The 20,912-nt window shown below is 45.3% G+C and overlaps 1 protein-coding gene across 19 annotated transcripts in view; it reads left to right on the forward strand.

Annotated features, from left to right (window-relative positions):
• Positions 1–20,912, forward strand: part of PCDH15 (protocadherin related 15) — a 696,943-nt gene that overhangs the window by 276,523 nt on the left and 399,508 nt on the right. The window lies entirely within an intron of this gene.

Raw genomic sequence — 20,912 nt, forward strand, 5'->3', positions numbered from 1 at the left:
TAGTTCCTTCCCATGCCTAAAGGGGAGGAAGCCTTTCCAGCCTTAAAGAAGACTGGAAAAGGACTTTTTGCAAGGACATGGAATGACAGGACAAGGGGGAATGGCTTCCCACTGCCAGAGGGCAGGGTTAGATGGGATATTGGGAAGGAATTGTTCCCTGTGAGGGTGGGGAGGCCCTGGCACAGGTTGTCCAGAGAAGCTGTGGCTGCCCCTGGATCCCTGGAAGTGTCCAAGGCCAGGCTGGAGCAACCTGGGCTAGTGGAAGGTTTCCCTGAGCCTCATGCTGATCTGTAGAAACCCACTGAAATTAGTGAGTTTTTCTCTGTAGTTGAGGTAAAAAAGAATATATGTAAAGTCTTTTGGGGCCGCTTGCCGTGAAAATAGTTTCACGGCTGCTTTTATCATGCAATAAATTACCCAGGAAAAAAGGATAACAGATTAATTTAACTAATTTAACTAAATTGCAAATAGTATGTTGTTTTATTAAGCAATGCTGTGGTGTAATTAAGAGTTGTTACTGATTAAACACCTTGTAAACACAGAGCTATTAATTAATACTAAATTACAATAAAATTAACCACGTAACATAAACAACCATGTAAATGTTTTAAAATGACAGATAATTCGTCAACTAAAAAGCTGATTATGGAAACCATTTCCTGCAGTGTTTGCTGAAATTAATGTGTATATAATAATTGCAAAAATGGAAATAGGGCAAGAAGAGCATTCTTTATGATTTTTTAATTCTATCCTTTCAGTTCTATCCTTTTCAGTCCTTTGATGAGAAACATGGTGGTTTTTTTTAAGATGGATATTCTTAAACAAATGTTGAAGCAAAGGCCTTGAGCCTCAACTTACAGAATGCAGGGAAAAATGTAAAAGTAAAACTCAATGACACCTTGAAGACCATCTCTGGATTTGACACTTGTTTGTCTCATTTGAATATGAATCTGAACAACTCATGCATTGCTGAGCTCTAATTTGAGTGTTATGTATTAATGCTATGGCTCCCATTCAGTTCTCATTTGCAGGAATGTCAGGGTGTCTGAAACTTATTTGCATGCTTAAAAGATCCGCTGGATTGGATGGTTCACAAATTCTGGAAATCCCAGAGGTTTTCATTTATCGTTGTGCATTAAGTAGAGAAATACAAAATCCATGATATCAAAGTGCAGGACTACAGGGGATGGTGGCAGTAGGAGATACAGAAATAGCTCTGAACTCTTCCAGACCTGGGATCAAATCTGATTAAGACCAAATAATTTGAAGCAAATTTTAGCCATGCCTGAGAACACCTAGCAGCAAGATTGCCAAGGTGTATAATAACCACTCAGGCCTTGGGCTTTTGTTCTGTGTGAGGCAATGTGAAAACTCCTCTAAATATCTCTGGGGTTTAATGGCATTTTGGAAACTACTGAAAATTTCAATTGACTGTTTTGATTATCTCACAAACAGAAGCTCTATAAACAGACTATTTTTTTTCCTAAAGAAGTTACTGAAGTTTAAAAACTAAAATTATTATGTTTGTATCATGCTGCTGAATAATACTGTAAGTGCCAAAAATGTAAATAGATGTAAAATGTAAAATAGACCTGGTGTGGGTGCAAATTGAAGCCCCAATGTCTCAGCTAGGAGGCAGCTAAAAAAAGTTTGTTACAAATATCAAAATCCCTTCAACTTCTAGCTTCAATATCTCAGGCAAAATTTGGTCTCTTATGTGTTTTAATACATCAATGTGACATGTCGTTGGTTAATCAACAGTTTCTGTCTTGTCTTCTTGCATGGAGCACGTAGGCACATGGTTAGGACATGGGAACATGCAAATACATTTGCTGCAGAATCCCAGGATGGGTCAGGCCTGGGCACAGCAGTGATCGCTGTAATGCCCTCAATCTGCAGTTCAAACCAGAGGAATTTAGCTAAATAAGGTACTTGCTAGGCTTGGTTGTACCTATAATGGCCATGACATGAGCAGGTCGACAGCAAACACTGATCAGCAAAACCAGCTCAGCTACACAGGAACACAGATGATCCTGCCCTGCCTCTGCTGCTCTGCTCATCCTCCAGGCTGGCTCTGAGAGCAGATGAGGAGTAATGACAAATCCTGTTCCATAAACTCCAAATGGGAGTCACTGCAACTGTTTTACATTCTCGCTGAGAATTGTAACTGAGCTCAAATATCAGGTTGGTACCAATCTACACGTAATGAGACAGGAGCTCATTAATGAAGAAATATTGAGATTTTGTACTGGATTATCACAGAATCCCAGGATGGATCAGCCTGGAAGGGACCACAGTGGGGATCTGGTGCCACCTCCCTGCTCCAGCAGGGCCAGCCCAGAGCACAGGGCACAGGAGTGTGTCCAGACAGCTCTGGAATAGCCCCAGGGAGGACACTCCAGCCCCTCTCTGCTCTCTCTTCAGGGCTGGGGCACTGCCCAGCCAACAAGTTCTTCCTCCTGTCCAGCTGGAACTTCCTGGGCATCAGTTCCTACCCGTTCCTCCTGTGCCATTGCTGGGCCCCCCCGAGCAGAGCCTGCTCCATCCTCTGCCCCCTCCCTGCAGCCCCTCCAGACATGGCTGAGGGCCCCTCTCAGGCTCTGCTCTGGAGGCTGAACAGCCCCAGCTCCCTCAGCCTTTGCTGCTCCCAGAGCTGCTCCATCCCTTGGGCATCTCCGCAGCCTGCGCTGGCCCCGCTCCAGGAGCTCCCTGGCCCTGCTGTGCTGAGGAGCCCCAGCTGGGCCCAGCCCTGCAGATGTGCCTGCCCAGGGCTGGGCAGAGGGGCAGGATCCCCTCCCTGCCCTGCTGCCAACGCTCTCCCTGGTGCCCCCAGGATCCCACTGCCCCTCCTGTCCCCAGGACACACGGCTGGGCAGGGACAGCTGGTTGCCCACCAGGACCCCCAGGTCCTTCTCCCAGAGCTGCTCTCCAGCAGGTCCCCCCAGCCTGTGCTGGTGCCTGGGGTTGAATGTCAGACAGTTCCTCTCTGCCCTTCTCCCCAGCCTGCCCAGGCCCTTCTGAAGGGCTGCACAACCCTCTGGGCATCGGCCTCTCCTCCCGCTGTGTGTGGGCAGCGACCCTGGGGAGGCACTGACCCTTCCCCCCAGTCACTGCCGAATGTATTGAACAATTCTGGGCCAGCACTGAACCCTGGGGACACCCCCAGTGACAGGCCTGTAGGTAACTGTAGGTACAACCATGGAGAGGTTTGTGGGAATTCACACGTAACGTCACTGCGCGTGTGTGATCTGTCACATGAATGGCCTTGTAGGGACCCATTTGCTTTCAGGTACCAAAGTATGTGCAGATGAAGGTACTGAACAGTAAAGGCCATGAAGTTGTGATTTTGTGTTTGATTATGTTTATCAGCGGATAGCGGGCTGATGGAGGAAAAATAGCTGTGAATAGATATGTTTGGAGCCCTAAAACATTGCTGAAGGTTTCCTTGAATAGTTCCATTTAAGTGCGAGAAATATTAGCCAAACCAAGCATAGCCTAAAACAGGCTGACATAAATATTCCACAGACTGGGGGGTGAAAGACTATGGGAGCTTTTATTCCTGACTCTACTGTTCAAGCATTCCTGGACTTTATTAAGAGGGAGAGTAGGAGGGAGATTTCAGGAGGACCGGGAGGAGTATGAACAAACATGGAAGAGCAGCCACTGGTTTAAGAAGCACAGTGTAATTATGTTGTGCAATTTCATGTCATCCCTGTTCCAGAATTCCTTCAGTGCCAGGGAAACACAGAGTGTGAGCAAGGGATCATGTCTGGGAACATCCATGTGCTGGTTCTGCCCAGGTTCATGGTGTGGAGTGTGTGGCTGAAACCACAATGTTAAGTTTGTGGTCTGGGAGCAGCTGCAGCTCCATGTTTGCTTAGATAAATCCCAAATCCTTTCCTGTCTCATGCAGGTTTTGCATGTGGCGTCTCTTGCTGCAGGATAAATGGATCTGATTGAACTCTGCATCTGGTGCAGATTCAGCTTCTCTTGAGGACTAAGGTAGGTGTAGGTACCCCATTTTTCCAGAGTGGAAAGGCTGTTCCCAGTTTCTCCTTGGCTGTATTTGCTGAGAAGGTCAACCTGCTGTTTCCCACCACTCTTGCTGCATTCCCACCTCCCCAGGCCTCACAACCGGGCAGTTTCTAGGGGCTTTTCTAAAACCAAGGTGTTGGGGTTTTTTTGCCAAATGAACCACAACCTGCCACTTACACTTGTTTTGCTGGGATGGAAGCAGATTGCAGAGCATGCTGTGCTCCAGCAGGGCCGGGGGAGTGGGAGCCTGGGCCACAACAGCAGTGAGGAGCAGCTGGACGTGGGCTGGGACACGCGTGGGCCCGGCTCGGCGCTTGCCGGAGTTGGAGCCGGGTGAGGACACATCAGCAATTCCTTTCTTTCCCTGGGTTTCTCTCCAACTGCTCGATAAATAAGAGTGTTTCATAGGAAAGGACTGGCACCGTGTGTTCTGCTCTTAGAAAGAAGTCAGTATTAGGAGAGTTGAAGCCTTTTTAGCCTGAATTAGCCAAGTAAAGATAAAGGGATGGAATGATGGGACAAGGGGGAATGGCTTCCCACTGCCAGAGGGCAGGGTTAGATGGGATAGTGGGAAGAAATTGTTCCCTGGGAGGGTGGGGAGGCCCTGGCCCAGGTTGCCCAGAGAAGCTGTGGCTACCCCTGAATCCCTGGAAGTGTCCAAGGCCAGGTTGGACGGGGCTTGGAGCAACCTGGGCTAGTGGGAGGTGTCCCTGCCCATGGCAGGGCGTGGAATGAGATTCTCTTTAGGGGCCCTTCCAACCCAAACCATTTTGTGATTGTATAAACCAATTCAGATCATCACTTATGGAAATGCTCAGTTCCTGGCCAGGCTGTTCCAGACAACACCTTTCAGTGGTGACTCCCTGTAATCTCTTGTGTGGGTTATGAATCCCCACGTGTCAAGTTTTCAAAAACCTGGAAAGTTTTTGAATTCCTTATTGAATTCCCTTTTCTGTTGTGTCTGATTTAACATAGAGCCACACTGAACTCAGAGGTTCCACACTGACGAGCTTGAAATCCCTGCTGATCTATAATCAAACCTTTTTCTGAGGCACTGTAAAAGTTTGAGTGACCTGCATTTAGAAAAAAATTCACCGAGACTTTTAAAAAACTGGTTTTGAGGTTTTATATATTATCATTAGCAGTAAATTCTTTAAATAGACTTCAGATGCAGTTGTGAGTTTATGTGGCACAGAGGAAGAAAGAAAAGAGAACTCATAATCTGGTTATAATTTTGGATTTGATCGCTGCTCCTGTGTGCAACCAACCAAGTTCCACCAGCTGTGTGAAACCAGCATTTACATGCAGTAGAAACAGAGGCAGACATAAATATATATGAAATGTATTCAGAAAACAAGAAATAATGCTAAAACAAATCTTACTTTGACTGAAGTTTACTTTCTGTTGCCAAGAAAAATATGACTGAGTTGATTTCCCACAAAAAGTTGACAGTAAATCAGGTTTTCATTGCTCCAATTTGACAACAAAACTTACAATAAAAATGCCAGAATAGTGCTCTTTTCATATTATTAGTAGTTGAGGGAGACTTTTGGAAGATGGTGGTTTTCTGAGAGATTCTAGGAATACCACCTGTACGGCTTTGCAGGAGGAAATAGAGATATTGATTTACAAATCTGGAGCAGATAAGTTGTATTAGTTGTACTAGGGGATAGAGTTGCATTTGTGTTTTTTCTGGTGATAACTTTTAACATACCTTTCAGGCAAAATCAAACCCTGTTTTTTGCTACATATGAGGAGGAAAAAATGTTTGCATACAAAGCAATCCTGCTGCCCCCACCCTGACCCTACTTAGGGATTTGGGTTCAGGAATTTGCCTTGTAAGCAGCCAAAAAAAAGTAGTGAATAATCTCTGCAGAAAGCAAATTCTGTGAATATTTCAAGAGCTGATTAGTATTCTTTATTTTCCTGAGTTATGGATAAAAAAATCATCAATTTCTGCATAAAAATTCAAGAGCAGACTTTGAGAGAAGTGTAGAGATGGAGTTTGATATAGGAGATGATATAGGAAAATGTATGTAGTGTAAGCATCCTTATAGGTAACATTTGCTTAATTAAAATAAAGGGGGTAATTTTCAAAGCTGCTGGAGAGATTTAGGATTCTTGCTTCATAAAGAAGGTGAATTTGCATTCCTTAGCTGTGATAATAGTGCTCTTCATGCTGATTTTTAAAATTCTTATACGAGTTACTTGTTTTGGTGGAGAAGAGGCTGAGTGAAAATGTGGACTTAAAGAAGGTGCTGGAGGGGGAAAAAAGTAAATTTCACGTAGAAATAAATAGGGCAGGCCCAAAGAAATTAATGAGGGTGTTCTTTTAGATGTTCCCTACTAATGCTACTCTGAGGAGGGAAGGGGGGGTTCAGGTAAGGGGGATGTGGCTGGGAGAGTGCTTCAAAGACCCCTTTGGAGTAGTGTATCCACCAAGAACCTGGAGCCCTGATTTTAAACCTAAACCTTAGGCTAGCTCTTACCCCATTCCCATAATCCAAATCCTAACCCTTCTATTTTAATCATTTAACCATGGAATGGTTTTGGTTGGAAAGGACCTTAAAGCTCATCCCACTCCCACCCCGTGCCATGTGCAGGGACACCTCCCACTAGCCCAGGTTGCTCCAAGCCCCGTCCAACCTGGCCTTGGACACTTCCACGGATCCAGGGGCAGCCACAGCTTCTCTGGGCAACCTGGGCCAGGGCCTCCTCACTCTCACAGCCAACAATTCCTTCCCATTATCCCATCCAACCCTGCCCTCTGTCCTTGGGAAGCCATTCCCCCTTGTCCTGTCCCTCCATCCCTTGTCCCCATTCCATCTCCAGCTCTCCTGGAGCCCCTTTAGGCCCTGGAAGGGGCTCTCAGGTCTCCCTGGAGCCTTCTCTTCTCCAGGTGAACACTCCCAGTTCTCCCAGCCTTTCCTCATAGGAGAGGTGCTTCATCCCTGGAATCATCTTTGTGGCCCTAAAGAAAGAAGGAGAAGTCCTCAAAAATTAGAAATATACCAAAAAATGTTTCATATTCAATGATGGGAGTTGTTTTTCAGGCAGTCATCAGTTGTAGAAATTAAATTAGTCTTCAATTACAGCCTTGAAAATGGAGTTAGTCAGGACTATATTTTACAATGGTTCTACCAGTGTGCCCTTTGTGCTCATTCCTACTTGTTGCATTTTGGGTCAGTTCAGTGTGTTTTGGTGCACGTGAATGAGCTCCCTTTCAGAGGAAACTAACCCAGAAGCCACATTTTGATGGGCACAAAAGGCTCTGCTCCCCCTAATCCAGATGTGAGAGTCCAGCAGAGTGGCTGATCCTTCACAGGGCTCTGAACCACACGGACGGTGTCAAATCCAAAGGAAAGCCCTGAATTATCGATGGTGTGGATGAAATGGATACAGCAGGACCTGTTCTCACCTGCTCCTCTCACCCCAAAGCCCAGGCTGGTGTAGCATCCACGGTCCATGGCTGTGTTGTCATCTTCCAGTGCCATGGGCTGCAATATCTGTCTCTTTTTATAATGTTAAAATCCAAAGCAATCCCCATCTAAACAGCCTTTTTTTTGTTGTTGTTGTTGTAAAATAATATACAGAGCTACAAGCCCTTGATGATTAGAGGAAAAGTGTTCTGCAGTGTGTGAACAGCACACAGCATGATGCATCTTCATTACCCAAATACAAAATGACGGTCATTTATCATAAAATCTGCTGACAGTGGGCATTAATCTCCTGGTAAAGCAAGTAGTAAACTCAGTTCCTGTGGCATTGCAATTCATTTTGTCCCTCTCTCTCCACTCCACACATGAAAAACTGGTCATTCTCTGGACAAAGTAATTGTAGCCTTAATGGTGTGGATTTTTGTGGGTGAAATATGGAATTATTTTGGTGGGATGTGGATTCGGTGGTGACTACGGTGTTGGCAGGACGTGCCTGTTTTTCGTACCTGCTCCATTTCCTCCCGTCCTCAATCTTACACCAACTCTGTTTAAAGCAAAGAACAGGAGTTCTTTCACGAGGAAGTTTCAGTGATGCATTTTTGTGCTGGAAGCAATCCTCTTCCTTTGAACAATGTGATGGAATAGTTGGACATCTTCAGAAATGCAAACAAATGTCAGTTGTCGTGAACTGTGTGTTGTTTATTCCTTATAACTGTCTGATTGCACTTCTGTGTCTGTGTGTGTGTGTCTGTATATATATTTATAGAAGAGAGAAATGATTTGGTCAAGCAGACCTGGGGAAAAGTTACACATTCCCACACACGTATGGAGTCCTGATAATGAAACTTTTATCCATTTTTACCGAGGTAAATTTTGAAAGCTGAGGAAATGTCACGGTTTTTCCCCTTACCGGGTATTTTTTTTGGAAGTCAGCACAGCATCTGTGTATTTCCCCAAATTTCCATCAGCCTTCAAAGCTAAGAGTTACTTCCTAAATCTGACTGCCCAAAGTAAGTGTATTTATTCCACCTCAGCGTAAACCAGCAGTTTAGGTTATTGCAGAGCAAACCACGTGTCCCTCAATATCCCTGTGTCTGCTTGAAGAGCAGGGCAAGCTGGCTAATTCCAGTGGAACAGACACCTTCTGTGCTGGGCAGCCTGGAAGAGAGAAGGCTCCAGGGAGACCTGAGAGCCCCTCCCAGTGCCTAAAGGGGCTCCAGGAGAGCTGGAGAGGGACTGGGGACAAGAGATGGAGGGACAGGACAAGGGGGAATGGCTTCCACTGCCAGAGGGCAGGGTTAGATGGGATATTGGGAAGGAATTGTTCCCTGTGAGAGTAGGGAGGCCCTGGCCCAGGTTGCCCAGAGAAGCTGTGGCTGCCCCTGGATCCCTGGAAGTGTCCAAGGCCAGGCTGGATGGGGCTTGGAGCAACGTGGGCTAGTGGGAGGTGTCCCTGCCCACAGCAGGGGGTGGAATGAGATGAGCTTTAAGGTCCTTTCCAAACCAAACCATTCAGTGATTCTGTGAATTAACAGCTCTGAGAAGAAGTTTTGATCTTTTCTTGATCGAATTGCAGCTCTGTGTACATTCTGGGTCCTGTTGGGTACATAACTTAGGAACACTGAAGTCAACCAGAAAGCAGCAACCTCCAAAATGTCTCTGCTTCCTGTGACGTTGTCCCACTTGCTGACAGGTGCTTTGTGAGGAAAGACCTGTATTTTGGCAAAGAAAAGGGAGGTGAAATGAGCCCAACAATGTGAAATTTGATTTGACAGCCCACCAATAGGAAGTTACAATGTGCCCTCTGCTATCCTGAGTCTCTCACTCCCCACAGGGAGCCCTGGGCTCTCTGCCCTGTGCCCACCAGGCTCTCCGTGGCACAGGAAAGGTGAAAATCCAACCCAGTCAGTGCCTGGAGGCCAAAATGCTTGTTGAACATTCCCTGGACGTTCTGAGCTTCCAGATGGAATGGTCTCACCTGGATAAACCCTGGAGAAAGGGCACCCAAAATACTCCCAGCCCCCCAGGTGTGTTCCTCATCCCAGGGAGGACTCACACACACACACACAAAAGGCTGGAAAGTGCCAGTAAGGGATTTTACTGCTCAATATTTTATGCTGGGGAAGGGCAGAGAATATATTTGAGTCTAAACAAATTACAGATAAGTGCCTGATATGTTTTAGGGCAGGTGTTTTATAAGAATGAAAATTGCTATGAATTTTTCCTTGGTTTTTGAGTTGACAGCTTTCATGAAAATATGTAAACTACTTTAATGAAAACCTCAGGCTTTGTTTTCTTGTTATTTTTCTTGTTCAAAGCTGCATTTATCAGGAATAATATAGCAGATATCAAAAACTATGTGTTCTGCTCTTCTCTATTTGTTTGGAAGGTGAAAACTACTTAAATAAAGCAAGTACATGATATTAGTTGCTCTTCTTAATCAGTAATTAAAATATGAACAATATCATTAATCTTCTATTTTATACTTTCCAGGTGATAAACATATAATCTCACCAGCTATGTTTGAGAAGTGCAGTTAAGTTACTGTGATAATTTCCCTTTTACTATGGACATGTTTTTGCTGAAAATGATTTCCAAAATGCTCTCTCCAATAATCTACTTAATAACCTTTATTCCTTGAGGCTGAGTTCAACTCACTTCCTGAAAACTACATGACTTTTTTCCTTGTATCCCTTATCTTTCAGTTTTCTGTTTTTAAATTCAGTCCTGTTTTAAGATGTCTGTGTAGACATACAATGAGAATAATGTTTCCATAATCTCCTTGCGACTGACAGTCATGTCTTTGAAACTTTAACTCAGAAAATGTTGTGGGGTAAGGATGGAGAATCCGTCCTCTTGGAATGTTGGCTGCACGCTCCAGGGCTCTAAGAATTTGTTGATTGGAATCACAGGGTGGAAATTGGCTCAGGAGCTCTGCTGTTCCCCAGGGAAAAGAGGGTTGGGTTGGTTGGAAATGCACATCTCATGACCAGAATTACCTCTCTTCAAGTCATGTTTCCACTTGTGAATTCTAGCTGGGATTTCAAACACAGGAGGTGGAAATGTGTCAGGTTCCTTTTCCTGGGCACTGAACTCAGGTGGCAACATAAACTGCAATGAAAAAAGTATTTTCTTTCTTATGAAAAATTCGGGTAAAGCCTAAAAACTTAATGAACAACATTAAACAGTTGTTGTAAAATGACAGGAACTGATTCTTGCCAAAGCAATTGTCATGGCAGTATTCCCATTCCACTTCTAAATGGTCCTCTGTTGGTTTGATGTTGCTGTTGGAGTGGTGAGCTGTAAAATCATCCTGGAATTCCAGAGTCTCCTTTCTGTTGGAAGTTGTTGTTGCTGAGTGTATGTGATTTATTTAAGGACGAGTAAAGGGTAGCAAAGTTCTTGTTTTTGTCAGCTACTTCCTTTGGAGAAACTGAATAAGTTACTTTTCCCATTTTTATCTCTGGTCTCTTACAAAAACCTGTAGTGTTTATTTCCATATGGGGATAATGGACTCTGATGTGTGAATACTGTGCCAAAGAGATCCTGAAAAGTACATGCAGATTAGGTTTTTTCTTAGGTCAGGTTTTGAACAAAGAGTAATCAAGAAGGTCCTAAGTGAAAAGTGGGATAAAAAGCTGAATTCTGATCAGCAGGTGATTTTATCTGACTGTGGGGATGGTTCCTTCTGCTGAGACAGTGAACAGCTCAGACTGCAGCAATGTGGGGGGCTTGAGCTATTGAGATTTATAGGAAGCATTTACTCAGTACAGTTCCCAAAGGAAATTATTATTTAAAGTGGAGATGGAGCAGATTAATACAGGAATTATAAGAAGCTGGCTAAGGCAGATAAGGAGCTGGGAAGAGAGGGGACCAGGAGGGGAGGAACTGAGAGGTGAACTCCCAGGTTGCAGGGGAAGCATTGTATTGGAAGCATTCCTAAGGGAAAGGTCCTGTGACCAGCCCCCTGTAATTCTTCTTTAATAACCTTGACACAAGGTCTTTGATACGGCTTTTTAAACTCCTGTAATGCTGTGAAGGACAAAAACATTATACAACAGAATTTTGTTGACTTTGTGGATTAGTATAACAAAGGTAGGACAAAATTGAATAATCATAAGCACACTGCCATTCTGTTAGGGGCTAAGAGCAGGGGGTTGCTATAAACAAGAGTTTCAACATATGGAAATTCAACTTTTTAAAAAACAAGTGTTTGTTTGTAGCACATAGCTGAAGCTGTCATAATTACAACATTTTCCAGAACACCTGCTCAGCAAAGAGCTGTGATTTCCCCCGAAGAGTTGAGATCTTAGGTATTCCATAAATTCAGAATAAATAAACCCTTAGTTTTTAAATATCGGGTTCTGAGCCTTATTCTATCAAGTTCAAAGCAGCTGCAGGTGTGACCCCCTGACCTTGCATGAGGAGTAGGAAGGTGCCAGACTACCAAGGTGCAGGTTATTATTGTAGCAGCTGAGGAACTGATCTTCATGTAACCAGCCCATCTGCCTCCTCCCCTCCAAAAATTCCCAAACAAACCAAAAAAACTGGAAACAAGCTAGTGTGGATCTCATGCACTAAGTGAGCAGCCCTGTTCTTTGAGGTAAGAAAGCTCAGGATGGGGGGAGCTGGAGCAGGAGCTCAGCCACGGAGACAGAACTGGAGGCAGAGCAATCTCTGGAATGAGGGGATGTCCAGCAGGAATCTGAGGGATAAAATGGTACAGTTTTGGCTCTGGGAGGGAGGAGTGGAGCAGGACACTCAGTGTGGGTCAGATCAGCCTGGAGCAAAGGCAAACTCATGTGATCAGTGCTCATCCCACCTCACAGAAGAACCAGCATGTGCTGTGGGGGGTCCAGCTTACTCAAGTGGGTGTCAAAATATAGTGACACCTCCCTTACATGGGGCTGACCAGGGGACAGCTGACTGTCCTCAGATCAGCTTCTTGTAGGAACTCAGGAATCTGAAAGGATCACTGACACGCTGCCTTCAGGGTCATCACTCACCAATCTTTCCTCTGGTTGAATAATCCTAGAACTACTGAGAAAGAGGAAAAAGAGGGGATGTTTTATCACAGAATCACAGAACGGTTTGGGTTCAAAGGGACCCTAAAGGCCATCTCATTCCAACTCCTGCCACGGGCAGGGGCATCTTCCACTATCCCAGGTTGCTCCAAGCCCCATCCAACCTGGCCTTGGACACTTCCAGGGATGGGGCATCATAGCACAATCTCACCTCCAGAGTAGCAGCCCCAGAGTCGTACCAAAGTGACACCATGGTAGTAAAAAGGAGCAGATGAACCTCAAAATGGGCCCTCATCAGTGAAATATGGGTATGCTCTACTCTGTGGCTGACCCTCTGAGGATTGGAGATTAAAGCCAAAAAGATGAGAAAGAAAAGGAATGTTCTACAGATCAGCAAAAAAAATTGGTCAAAAGAGATGAAACAGAAGGTAGGACCAACTGATCGGTTTTGTGAGTGAGAGGATGACAGCATTACAGTCTCCAGAGAATCTGTGCACAAACCTGTGATACTCAACTGATAAATGAACTGCAAAAGAGGCAGAGTGTGCTGCTGATGCTTTTATTCGAGCAATGAAACCGAGTGCTGACTGTGGAAAACTGCCGGAGGACTGAGCAAAACAAAGTGCCTGGGCAAGGCGGTGGCAGGTGAAATCCTCTGGAGGTGGATGCAAAGTGAAGAAGACAAAAATCCCACCCATGAGGTGATGAATACTGAGCTGGCCATTGCCACTCACTGACCAAAACGTTGGGCAGAGCTGGAGCTGTAACCTGCAAAGGATGCTTTCCTGAGGGTCGCCGTAGCAGAATCATCATAGAATGGCCTGGGTTGGAAGGGCCCTTAAAGCTCATCTCCTTCTACCCCCTGCCATGGGCAGGGACACCTTCCACTAGCCCAGGTTGCTCCAAGCCCCGTCCAACCTGGCCTTGGATGGGATGGGCAGCCACAGCTTCTCTGGGCAACTTGTTCCATGTTAGCTTTAGTTATAGAAGTTTCGTAATGGGGCCTGTAAAATATAAAGCCTTTTTTTCAGGAAGCAACTGAACTGCAAGTGCTTGGGGATCAGTTGGGAGTTTAGGGGAATTCTCCCATGGGATGAACATCTCTGCCCTTCCTTGGGGGCTGCTTCTGTCAGGGAGGGACTTCTGGGCTTGATGGACCCTCCTGTGAAGGGCTGATCATGGCTTGTCATGGAGCTTAAAGTGGGAAGAGCAAGGAGCTGCTGTTGGTGGAGCTGCTAAAAAATCCCCAACTGAAAGGAATTTCAGGCTGTGCCTGATGAGTAGGAACAGGGAGGTGTTTGCCCAGTTGTACAAGGCTCACTCACACTATCATATGTGGTTTGGTTCCTTGTCATCACATGAAGATCAATTTAAAATGTGAGAATCAATAGAAGGACAAGTAATTGCACAGTGTGCCTCCATCCCTCCCTGTTACAGGGCTGATTGGGATTTCATTGCTTTTGTAGCAAAATAAAGAGATATCCAGTTTTTAAAAATACAGGGAGGGTTCAAATATGAGGAAATAGAACCTATTAATGTGGATAGAGGGGCTAATGGACTTCAATGTGTCTTAAGTGTGTTTAAATTAGAAACTGGAGAAAGACGAGTGAAATTCCAGAAGGACTTTCCAAACACAGCTGGGACACAAACCCACTGTTTTTTCAAGATGAATTTCATGGCAGGGATGAGATTTCTGAGTAGAAGCCCACCTGCAGTTCTCAGGAATAGCTTGCAACACGGGGAGCTGGGCCCCCAATTTGTGGGTGTCCCCAGGCTTTGAAGAAAGCAGACCTGAAGGATCTGTCAGGTGTATTTACTGTTGTACAGTAATGCTGTGTTGTACAGTCATACTGGATATTCCTCTGCCTTGGCACTTCACAGGTTGCCTCATGAGGCCAGGAGGACCTTTTTGCCTTGATGTTGACTTCATTTCTGGGATGTTTCCATTCCTCCAGCACAGTTGGATTGGTCTTGTAGGGTCCTACGGGTGCTTTCATGTGATGAATTCAGCCACCTCAAGGTTCTGTAGTGTCAGTCAGACCCTCCCCTTTTCTCCTCCACTTTTCCCATCATATACTATAGCTCTGGAGACTTTCCAGCTCATCTCCTAAGCATCATAACTTGAAAAAGGTTGCAGTTGGCAGTGGAAGCTGGAGATAAATGACTCTTACCCACAGTCTGCTGAGGTCTTCCTGTTGCTCTATGGGCATCCCTGGATGGATGAATCCTTCTCACAAGAGGTGGATGGTGACACTTGGATGCAGCAGCCTGGATTTCAGTTCAGGACACTCATGTTAAATCTGTTAGGATCTAAAATATTTGGAACCATATACAGCATAGATGCTACAAGTCCCCAGGTCCATTCTGCCATTTTAAAGCCACTTAATTGTAGAAACTAATGGAGATCTCTTACGAAAGAATAAAAAAGGCAGATTAAAACAATGTTATGAACATGAGACCCTACGTCATGTGAACTATCACATTTTCATCAGCTTGGGTTTTGTGACAGATTTAGGGCAATGGAAAATATCTCCCTATCCTGAGGTGTGTCATTGCAAATCCAGTGTTCACATTTTTGACAGGAGTGAAAAACTCATGAGGGCTTGAAACTAATTTTTTATTAATTTGTTTTTTGTTTTACAATGAAAAGGAACTGTTAATATTGTGGGGATTTTAGAAACAAACAGAAAACTGTACACATATAATAAGATGAAACGTGGTGTCCCTGTTAGCTTACATCCAACAGGACCCTAAAGGACAGATGTTCTGGGAGAACAGATATCCATTAGAACATGATGGAAGGGGGAGATTTTGAAAGGTAGCCAGAACCTACAGATGGAAACTTTAAATAAATAAAAATCAATTTCTAAGTAGCCAGTATAAATAATGCAGGGAATGTGTAACATGTTCTGGATGGTGCAGCCCAGCAAACAAACCCGCCTGTGCATTCTGAGGGGATCGGAAGGGATGGAGCAGCCTTGCAATGGGATTAGCTGAGGGGGAGCCAGAGCCAGCCATCCTCCTGGGCATTTGCAAAAGGAATGTCAGGACAGAAGGAGTAAAGACTTGGCAGAATCTGTTTTTTTGAGCAGTGCTCTCTCTCCTCCCTGCTGCTGTAACAATTAATATGGGGATGCTCCATCCTCGATGAGTCTTTTCGCCTTTTTTGAGGATCATTAAAGGCAAAAGGAGAGGGAAGAGATGTAGAAGGACATCATGTGTAAGAATGTATGAAGTGATAAAAGATGGGTAAAAAGAGTCGTCCCACTTGGTCCAATATTTTCATTTTTTTTTAACAGAGGAAGTTTTTTTGGCACAGTCTCAGGAACAAAAACAGAGTCTCCTTTTGAGAGTGGCCCCTCCGGTGTCCCAGCAAGTCACAGGTAACCTCAGCAGCAGCAGAGGGCAAAAGCTTTGCTGAGTCACATATCAAAAGAGTTGGGGGATTGTTCACTTTAAGAAACCAGCCACAAAACTCAGAAGATTTTCAATGTCCAAGCAACAACCAAGAGAGTGTTCACTTAGAAAGAAACCCCACACTGGCAGCAGTAGTTGATTTAATTGTGCCGATTGTGAAACAGAGAACAACTGTGAGAAGGAAATGCTGAAGCTCAGTGTGGCACTGCTGGCCTCCTCTAAGGAGAGAAATAATTTAGCACTGGACACTGAGGAGCAGAAACCTTGTGTGAAGACAGATAAAATTGTGGTTTTCCTGGCAAATACAGCTGCCCTTGTTTTGAACGGGAATGCAACTTTCCAGTCTTTGTGGAGCACTTCAAACCCCAACCCCTGCCAAAAAAAAAAAAAAAAAATCAGATGGCTTCCATGAAGAAATTATAAAATACTCCAGTAGGAGCAAAATGGTCTAAAAATCTCTCATCATGTTATCTTCAGAGCTGTCCTTCTCTTAATTTCAGGCCAGGGTGAGGCTCATTGCACCAGGAGCTGTAAATCTAGTCCTGTAGCCCCTTCCACGTGAAATCCATGTGAAATCCAGTATCCCCTCAGCAGGTTTGCAGGTGACTCTGAGCTGGGGGTGCAGTGACACACCTGAAGGACGGGGCCATCCAGGGGGACTTGGACAAGCTCGAGCAGTGGCCCCTGGGAATCGCAGGAGGTTTAACAAGGCCAAGTGCTGGTGCTGCCCCTGGGTCAGGAGAACCCCTGGGATCAATCCAGGCTGGGGATGAGCAGATGGAGCAGCCCTGGCAGAAGGCCCTGGGGGTGCTGGTGGGGCAGAGGCTGGACCTGCCCCGGCCCAGAAACCCCCCGTGCCCTGGGCTGATCCCCCAGCATGGGCAGCAGGGCAGGGGGGGATTCTGCCCCTCTGCCCCTCAGGGGAGACCCCCCTGCAGAGCTGCTCCAGCCCTGGGAACAGCACAACAAGGACATGGAGCTGCTGGAGCCAGTCCAGAGGAGGCCACGGAGCTGCTCCCAGGGCTGGAGCCCCTCTGCTCTGGAGCCAGGCTGGGAGAGCTGGGGGTATTCACCTGGAGAAGAGAAGGCTCTGGGGAGACCTGAGAGCCCCTTCAGTTCCTAAATAGGGCTTATAAAACGGAGGGAGAAGGACTTTTCACATGGGCAGAGTGTGTCAGGACAAGGGGCAATGGTTTTAAAGTGAAAGAGGAGAGATTTAGATTGGATATTAGAAAAAAATTGTTCCCTGTGAGGGTGGGGAGGCCCTGGCACAGGTTGCCCAGAGAAGCTGTGGCTGCCCCTGGATCCCTGGAGGTGTCCAAGGCCAGGCTGGACAGGGCTTGGAGCAACCTGGGCTAGTGTATGACCAACCCCCATGGCAGAGGTTTGGAAGAGAATGGTTTTGTGCTTTTAGTGATTCTATGATTCTGTGATTTCTGTACTATTTTCCACTCCCTTAACGCCTGACTTGCTTTTTTGCATCACAGCTGTGCATTACACAGTACCAAGAAAATGTCTATATATGTTGGGTTTCAGCTCACATATTATTCCAGGGGTAAAGCACTGACATTAGAGGAACCAATTTAGAAATCCATGTTATTAAATAAATGCTTACTGATAAACATTCTGATAAGGGTTTGATGCAAGAGGGAAGTTGCTGGCAAAAGTTTGTCATAAATTAAAGACTTCACATTAATTAGCATTAGAAGACTTTGCATTTCCATGTGCTAAAAACCAGTGGGAAGTTATTTTAAATGACATGCAGCTCCTTAGTGATACCTTGTATGTAGTTATTTTGCCTGGCTGTTTAAAAAAAGGTTTCTGTGTTGCTGTGTTAAAACCTGCCATGGATAATTGGACTGATTTGATTTAATAAAAGGCTCTGCCTTTTTGTTCTCTAGTTTCTGGCAATTTGGGTGTTCTGGGGATCAGTTTTGCCACTGTGTTCCGTGTCACTAGGTGGCTCTTTTATAGGGAATGCTTTAGCAAAGTATAGGATAGGAGTGCCAGGTGTCTGGCCAGGTTTGGTTTGGGTTGGGTTGGATTGGTTTGAATTGGATTGGATTGGTCTGGTTTGGTTTGGTTGGGTTTGGTTTGGTTTGGGTTGGATTGGATTGGTTTGATTTGGTTTTTGGTATGGATGGGTTTGGTTTGGATTGCATTGGACTGCTTTGGTTTGGGAGGGTTGTTTTGATTTGGTTTCATTTAGTTTGGTTTGGTACGGTTGGGTTGAGTTTTGTTTGGTTTGGTTTGGATTGGATTGGACTGGATTGGATTGGATTGGTTTGGCCAAGGGCCCCTGGGCTGTGCCAGCCATGGTGTGGGCACAGGCCCAGGGCAGTGCCCGTCCCTGTGCTGGCACCGCTGAGGGACCGCGAGGGCTGGGCCCAGTTCTGGGCCCTCAACAGGAGAGACCCGGAGGGGCTGGAGCGTGTGCAGGGAAGGGAACGGAGCTGGGAAGGGGCTGGAGCAGCAGGAGCGGCTGAGGGAGCTGGGGGGGCTCAGCCTGGAGCAAAGGAGGCTCAGGGGGGACCTTCTGGCTCTGCAAGTCCCTGACAGGAGGGGGGAGCCGGGGGGGGTCGGGCTCTGCTCCCAGGGAACAAGGGACAGGAGGAGAGGGAACGGCCTCCAGCTGTGCCAGGGGAGGCTCAGGTTGGATATTAGGAAAAAAAGTTTTCACAGCACGGGTTATAAAGCATTGGCTCAGGCTGCCCAGGGCAGGGGTGGAGTCACCATCTGTGCAAGTGTTTAAAAACCACGTGGATGTGGCACTTGAGGACATGGTTTAGTGGTGAACATGGTGGTTGTGCTTGTCGGTTGGAGTTGGTGATTTTGAAGGTCTTTTCCAACCTTAAATTGATTCTGTGATTCCGTGACCTCTCCTGTGCTGCCCATCTCTGTGTGTCAGTAGCCAGATTGGTACATTCAAGCAAGCTTAAGGGCAAGACTGTCCTTCGTTACAACAATAATGACTTTATTCTTCAGAAACTAGGATTATTTTTATTAATTTTGCTGCAGTAGCTGCATTGCTGTTGTTTCTCTCAAAGCAGTGGTACTTGCACATTAAAAATGTTGTGTTAGTGCAGTGCTGTTTTCTTACTGCATCTGTCTCTCCAACTAACCCTGGAGGCTTATTTCTCCAAACACAGATTTACCTTATTTTCACAGTGATCTACATTCTCTGTACTAAAACAATGCCATAAGGAACAAATTGTTGGTTACACTGTTAATCAAACAGCATCACAGTGGGAGCCAGCCAGCAGCACCAGCAATTACAGTTTATTAGACATCTCTTCTTAAACAGTTGATATTCTTACACATGATATTATGTGTTTGCTAATAGGCTACATATCTTATTTATGCATTTCACCCTCCTTTACCTACACCAATAGTTATGCTCCAAGCACATGCTTTTGCACATAAATGGGATCATCATTTGGAGCTAATCCAGTTTACAGATTCTCTCAGTCAAGCAACAGCAGGTCTGATTTGAATAGTCAAACTGGAAGCCCCCTGCTGTCATTAGCCCTCCATCAGTGTTGTTCAGGTTCTTTTCAGTATCTGAGCTAATATAAAGCTCCTCTGATAACCCAGATCTTTCCTCCTGCTTGTGCTGTGTAGTTTTACAGATGGGTAAACCCAGTGTCCGTTTTATGGTTGCCTTTGCCATAATGCCACTTAATTGTAAAATAAATCGTTATTGGGGTTTGCAAGGAGAGAATTGAGACAGAAAAATATTAAGGAAAGTACCTGTCGCTTAACTCTATCCCAGCCAAAACCAGGAGAGGTTGTTTTTAAGGGAATTTGAAACTGGTGCCAGTAAGAGGAATTCCTGCAAGGAAGTCAGCGGGGATTTTGCAATTCTGGCTTCCCCAAGAGGAGTGGCAGCCAAATCTGGGCTCTCTGCCTGAAGAAATGGACCCTCCTTGGACTACGATGCTCTTACACTCCTGACTTTATTCCCTGTATATATTTCTGTCTGTGGGTTAAGAAAATTAATCCTTTTAGAAGTTTTTATTTGATCCAAACTGAGGCCAGACTTTTCCTGGTTAAAATCTGCCATTATTATTTCTGTGGATAGTGTAAAAGTCCTCCCTGACTTAAGAGTAAAATATTTCCATGGTAAGAATAAATAACATGCACACTGACCTTTCAGTCCCAAGGAGAGTGTCTGCCTAAGAGCTTCACAGCTCCCTGCCTCAGTGCAGGTTGACATTTGCAAGGTTGATAAGTTGGTTATTTGGATGTAAATCGACATGGAAGGAAAAACAGTTCCAATAGTTGTGATAAGAGTCCACTTTTTCTCAGTTTAGTATAATATAATGCACAGTAGATCATGGAAACCCACCATCAATGCATAGTTTAAATGGGGACTGCTATTACGTGTTGGTGTGGAGATCTGGAAAGGGAGAGAGTTAAAATTTAATTGATTAAAGAGGAAAAAAATGCCTATCAGGGATTTTGCCCACTATGCCTTAAAGCATCTTTGCAAGCAACTATCTGTGGTGATAGTATTTTAGGGATTAGAAGCAGGCTGTGGAATATGAGTCATCTTGAATTCTAATCGAGATGTGCAAGCCTCTGATGCAGAGAACTGAGAAAAATTAAGGTTTGGAGGTTTTTTTCCTTCCTTTGAAGACCCTATAACTTCCATCGGCGTTTCTGGTCACCAGGAAGGTCAGTGGTTTGCTCTGGCCACAGCAACAACCAGCTCTTTGTTTAGCCAAAGCTTCTTCCTAGTCTTCCACAAATCTTTGGGAATTTTGGCTGGGCACAGGCAGGCTCACTGGTGCACACCTGTCATGGCTCCAGTGCAGTGGTAGTTTTAACCTCAGGGCAGGGTGGGTGAGGATCCAAAGGACTTTGTAAGGAGCCTTTGCACGTGGGCACAGCACAAACCCTACAGGACAGCAGCAAAGCCTTGTGTGAGCTGGAGATGAGGAGGGGAGTCCAAACCCTCCTGGAGCTCTGGCAGCCTTGGGGCTGTGCCCACTGCCCT

This window comes from Chiroxiphia lanceolata, chromosome 8 (assembly GCF_009829145.1).
Source record: "Chiroxiphia lanceolata isolate bChiLan1 chromosome 8, bChiLan1.pri, whole genome shotgun sequence".
NCBI classification, from domain to species: domain Eukaryota; kingdom Metazoa; phylum Chordata; class Aves; order Passeriformes; family Pipridae; genus Chiroxiphia; species Chiroxiphia lanceolata.